The sequence below is a fragment of the Mastomys coucha genome, unplaced genomic scaffold, assembly GCF_008632895.1.
Source record: "Mastomys coucha isolate ucsf_1 unplaced genomic scaffold, UCSF_Mcou_1 pScaffold23, whole genome shotgun sequence".
Taxonomy (NCBI): Eukaryota; Metazoa; Chordata; class Mammalia; order Rodentia; family Muridae; genus Mastomys; species Mastomys coucha.
Window position 1 is genome coordinate 55309662 of NW_022196906.1, and position 6340 is coordinate 55316001.

The following is a 6340-nucleotide window of genomic DNA, read 5'->3' on the forward strand; positions in this document are numbered from 1 at the left end:
CAGGGTTTCTCTGTATAGCCCTGGCTGTCCTGGAACTTACTCTGTAGACCAGGCTGGCCTCAAACTCAAAGATCCGCCTGCCTCTGCCTCCCAAGTGCTGGTATTAAAGGCATGTGCCACCACTGCCCGGCAGAATAGCCCATTTCTATGGAGGACTTAGAATCTAGATATGGTGGCTAGGCACAGCTAACTGGAATAATGTCCAAGTATTTTTTTTCCTGTTTGTTTAGAGACTAGTATTCTTCTAAACCAAAAAGCAAATGTATGTCACTGGCCAAGGTGACTCTATGGCCTGTATTAGATGCTTTTCTTGTTGCTATGTCTAAATACTTGATGGAAGAACTGCACATCTTTGTGGAACAGGAAGAAGACAGATGAACAGAAGACAGGTAGGTTATTATAAACATCAAGGCCCACCCCAGAGTGACCCACTTCCTCCAGCAAAGCTTCAACCCCTAAAGGTTTCATGTCTTCAAATTCTGATACTACCAGCTGGAGACTAAGTGTGCAAACACATGAGCCTGAGGAAATATTCCACATTCAAACTACAACATGGTCTTGTCTCATGAACATCAATGTCATATGGTCTCCCACTCATGGAAGAGCAGTACTAGTATATCTCCATTTGCAGGGATGACTGTGGGAATGGCACAACATGAAAGCACCCACTCCTTCAATCCCATGAGCCTCCTCCACCACAGTGATGCTTCAGCTACCTCAGTATCAGTGTCAGCTTAGATACCACATCCAGCATTCCTTGGAAAGTCTGTGTGTTCTCCTTCTTCAAAGTCACCATAGCAACCTGCTGCAGAGCCTTTTGGGAAGGGGCCAGAATATAGTTGATCATGTCTACTTGGGATGGCTTCACAGGGTCCTTCATCCTGGGAAGTCTGGCCTGTTCTTCAAACATGGGTCCCAGATCTGTGAGCTGACACGGTGTTGGAAGTCAGATATTGGGTTCTTCTTTTCCCCCTGTGGCAGCTGACACCAGGTTCAGTGAGTTCTCTGGTGGATTGCTCCCTCAGAACAGCATGGCCAGTTGGCAATCACTGAGATTCCTGCAGGTCAGGCAGCCTGATTGCCACTCCAGCCCCATTGCCTATTGTTGTAATCATGTCCGTCTCACTGCTGCTGATTAAATGTTGTCCTAGTGTCAGCCTTTCTGGGATTCTCATTATCCCCACTTTGGATTCTGGGTTCCCCAGGTCACTGGTCATTGCTTCCATGGCAGGTGGCATTACGGATCATCTCCCTGGAGAGATGTAAACAGCTTCTACCTCCTTCTTATGACGTCCCAGAGAAAAACCAGAGTTAACCCTGGGAGACCAAGGAGCTGATTCATCTTCCTTACAGAGCATGGATGACCTAGGAAGCTGCACTAAGAAGTTTTCACACAGCCAGGACTAGGGCTCCCTCACAGCTGTATAGAGCCCCCTTTCCCTTGTCTTCCCACATCTTTGAGACTTCAATGCCACATGTAAGTTAGGGCAGACTGTGCACAAATGGCTGTAAGTGGTGGCTGGCTACTCAACCGAGGGTCCATTAACCTTCCAACCCACCGCCTTCTGTGAGAGAATGCCAACAGCCCACAGGCCCTAGTGATTTAAAGCTTGAACGCAGATGCAGCTGAAGATGGCAGCTATTTGTTTGAAGCAAGGTGTCTTAGTTAAGGTTTTCTTGCTGTGAAGAGACACACCAGGACCACAGCAACTCCCATAAAGGAAAGCATTTAGTTGGGGTTGGCTTACAGTTCAGAGGGTTAGTCCATTATTGTCATGGCAGGAAGCACAGTGGCATGCAGGCAGACATGGTGCTGGAGAGCGTGTTGAGCATTTGACATCTGGATCCACAGGCAGCAGGAAGACACTGTGTCACACTGGGCATTGCCGCTAGGCCTGGCTTGAGCTTGTGAGACCTCAAAGCCTCCCCCTCCCTGCCACCCTACAGCAACCAGTGATACACCTACTTAACAAAGTCACACCTCGTAATAGTGCCACTCCCTGTGGGGGGTATTTCTATTCAAACCACCACACAGGTGTTCTACAACAGGTGGATTCTGGTCACTTTGGCATACCAATGCAAAAATCACAACTTTCACCTGGAAGGGTATGCTAAAAGTTTATTCTGGAGCCAAATATGAGTGACCATGACCAAGGAACAAAGACTTAGCTTGCTCAAGTTCCCTGCTCCAATGCAGTAACAGTTTGATGCCTTTTATTTTTTTATAGTAATGGAACAAAGAAAGCTGTAAGTCAAGGTGCGTCTCCCATATGTTGGTGGAAATACCAAATGGTTTGGTTAAAGCAAACCACACACATCCCTGATTAGGCATCAGATACTATCTGATGGCTCTCTCAGCTCTCTGGTTGGTAGAAACTAGGTTGTTGACTTAATACATTTCAAAGAATTCTGATCTGCTAGTCCCAGGCTGTTATGTCTGACACAGAAGTGAATAAGGAACAGTCAGTTAGTGGACTAAAGATAACCCAGATAAATTGTACTTAGGCTCTGGAGCTGCAACATTCTAACCTCCCCATAGTCACCAACGTTCTCATCAGTTAATAAACCTTGTAGAAGGTTCAGTGGAAGGAGCCATTTCTTTCTGAAAAATTTTCACTCTCAGAAGGAACAAAATGAGCTTTCATAGATCATATCCACTCTTGCATCCCTTCCTTCCTCAATATTGCATCAAACATACTCTGGCATCTCCACTCCCCAGACTGCAGGCCTTCATTACCTGTGAGCTAGAGGATGCCCTCAGTAGCCACCTAGCTCCAAAGTCCTTAGCAACTCTGACCCTGAGTTTCTGGAGTGCTCTCCCAGCAGTAAATATAGGAGACATTCAACCTTATTTTAGCCAACTGTGCTAAGCCTAACCTCTCAAGACCTCTACTCTGTCTGCCTCATGGTTCTTGCAGTGCTCCTTGCAGTGCTCCCCAGCCTGTGATGCTCTTCTTTTGGGGTGTAAAGAGCTGCTCTCTAGACCATGGTCTTGGATTACTGCTCAGACTGGATCCTAACCGTGGCTTGGCACAAGGCAACAAGTCATAGTGAAGGAAGACCTTGAGGGAGTCAAACATCATTTTGGAGGTATATGACTCAGGAGAGGTTTCTTCATCTTTCCAGATATAGAGAGACTGCTTATGTTTTGCATAGAAGAGAGATTTCCTTCCACATGGTGATTCAGGACATCTAGTGGCCAAAATGTCCACTTATTCACCTAAATATTTCTGTTCCAGGCTTCAGGACCCTACTGTTTCTCTTCAAAGACTCAAACTTTGATCTGAAAGGTTTTTTTTTTTTTTTTTTTTTTCAACTTTGGATCCAGGGTTTGAGTTTTAACCTGGCATCCCTGTAGATATGAGCATGGGATAGATGTCTCCAACTATCCCACACAGGCCCTCTACCTTCCGTAGAGATTTCTGAGTTGGTTGCAGTTCTGTGGGGCCTATCAGTTTCTTCTCTTTATCTTCTTAAAAACTAAACCATTTTTAGAACAGGTTCAGTGTTATGGAGAAGTTGAACAGAAAGCACAGAGCATTCCCAGCTTCTCCACACCCTCACCATGTAGAGCCTCCCCAACTACCAATAGCCCTGCCACAAGTTTCTTCATTATGATCCATGAGTCTATACCGACATGTCATCGTCCGCTGAAGTGCACAGCTTACATCAAAGTTGCAGCGCATTCTATACATTCTTGACAGATATATAATGGCATATTTCCTCTGCTGTTGCTCATGTTCAGCTGTTTTACTGTCCTGCCCAAATCCTTTACAATCTGCACATAGGTGCCTCCTTCCCCTGGGCTCCTGGAAACCGATGGCCTCTTTATGGTCCCTGTAGTTTTGCTTCTTCCAAATCATTAAATGAAGTTGTATATTGCTTAACAACAAATGCATTCTGAGAAACACTGTGATGGACATTGCCTCTGTGCAGATATCATGGGATACCCTTGCACAAACCTAGATGGGGGAGGTCAATCATGCAACATGATTTCCTCGATGCTGTTGAGAGATTCGGTGAACAAGGCCAAGAGGAAACTGCTGGTGGAGTAACACAGGATGCTGTTGGACAGAAGGACGCTTTAAATAGAAGTAATGCTCTAGTAACAAAATGTAGAGTATGCTGATTACATAAATCAGTGACATAGTTATTATCAGTATTAGGTATTACATATCTCACACAGCTATCTATATGACTTGTAGCAACAGCTTTGCTTATACTGACATCACCCACAGACACACATTGTACTTCTCTATGAGATCATACTGGCTGAGAGTCACTAAGGAACAGGAACTTGCAGACCTACTATAGTCTTATGAGACTATCTTCATACATTGGATCCATCATGGGATGAGCTATTGGAGTTATTTACTATGTAGGCTTTTCAGACTGTCTTCTTTTACTTAATAATATACATTCAAATTTCCTCTACATCTTTTTATGACCTAGTCATGATCTGACATGCTATTTATTTGTTTGTCCTCCTATTGAAAGGCATCTTGGTTTTATTTAAGAGTCTAGGTTGCTATGAACATCTGTGTTCTCAGTGGAGACAAGATTGCATCTCATTGGACTAAATACCAAGGAGTATGATAATGGATCACATGGTTAAGAATATATCAACTTATATTGGAAAAGACTAAATTGTCTTACAAAGTGGCTGAACTGTTTTGTATTCATTCCTACCAGGCATGGGTAAGAATTCCTACAGCTGTGCTGCCTGTCCACATTAGATGGTGTTAGTATTGTGGGATTTGCCATTATGCAGGTGTGGAGTGATAGGTCAGTGTTGTTTTAATTTGCATACCTTACAGAGACAATCCAAAGGATGACATGTCTTATTCCAGAAGTTTTGGTACCTGGTCACTTGGTTCCACTGCTCTGTCTTGTGGTGAAGCTTAGCATCATGGGGGTAGGGGAGATGTGGTGGGGCAAAGCTGCTCACTTCATTATAGAAGAAAAGCTCTGGGGATATAGCCTTCAAATTCTAGGAATGTCACACCTTCTAAAAACACATTCAGTTATGACTGCGTCGATGAATTGAACTGTGGGTGAAGCTAGAGCCCTCAAGCTCAGTATCTCCCAAAAGTCAACCATGGGCTGTTTGTTTGTTTGTTTGTTTGTTTTTGTTTTTCAAGACAGGGTTTCTCTGTGTAGCCCTGGCTGTCCTGGAACTTACTCTGTAGACCAGGCTGGCCTGGAACTCAGAAATCTGCTTGCCTCTGCCTCCCTCCCAAGTGCTGGGATTAAAAGCATGTGTCACCACTGCCCAGCCTGTTGTCTTTAACTATAAGAAAAATGTAACAATTCTTAACTGACAGTAGCTGTAAAAAAGTGACCTTAAAACAGGAATAAAGCTGGGCATCGTGGTCAACAACCTCAGTACTCAGCATGCTGAGGCAGGAGGACTGCCATGGGTTTGAAGCTAACCTGAGATACTTACTGAGTTCTATGCTACCCTAGAGTGAGATGTGATCTCAAACAAACAGAATAGGAAGTAAAAATGGACAGGATCTTAAGAATAAATTAGCTAAGCCGGGCAGTGGTGGCACATGCCTTTAATCTCAGCTCTTGGGAGACAGAGGCAGATGGATTTCTGAATTTGAGGCCAGCCTGGTCTACAGAGTGAGTCCCAGGACAACCAGGGCTATACAGAGAAACCCTGTCTAAAAAAACCCAAAACAAAAAACAAAAAGAATAAATCAGCTAATTTATGATCAAAATTGACTTTTATGTCTTAACTGAGTCATATAGGAGATAAAAAAATAACAAAGATATATAGCATTTGAATAATACAAAGAGAAAGTTCAGCCTAATAGACACAACATTCTTTGCAAACATAGCTCCATGGAACAGTTATGAAAACTGACTATAAAACAGGCCTCAACAATTTCCAAAAGATGTTTATGATTAGGCTACATATTAGGTCATAATCCAACTAGGTTTAGAGCCAATAGCTACACTGATGTGAAATCATCCCAACCCTAATTTGGTAGTTAGACAAAGAAACAGTCCTCCACAACTTGTGGTTTATAGAAATTACAATAGAAATAAGAAAACATTTAGAAGTAAATATTAATAAATAGACATTTTTGAGGCAGAGTCTCATGTAGCCCAAGCTGGTCTTGGACTTCCTATATAGATGAAGATGACCTTGAAGTTCTGATCCTTCTGCTTCTGCTTTTCTTTTTTCTTTTTTAAAGTTATTATTTTAAAGATTTATTTATTTATTTATTTATTTATGCGAGTGAGTACATTGTAGCTGTTCAGATGGTTGTGAGTCTTCATGTGGTTGTTGGGAATTGCATTTTTTTTAGGACCTCCGCTTGCTCTGGCT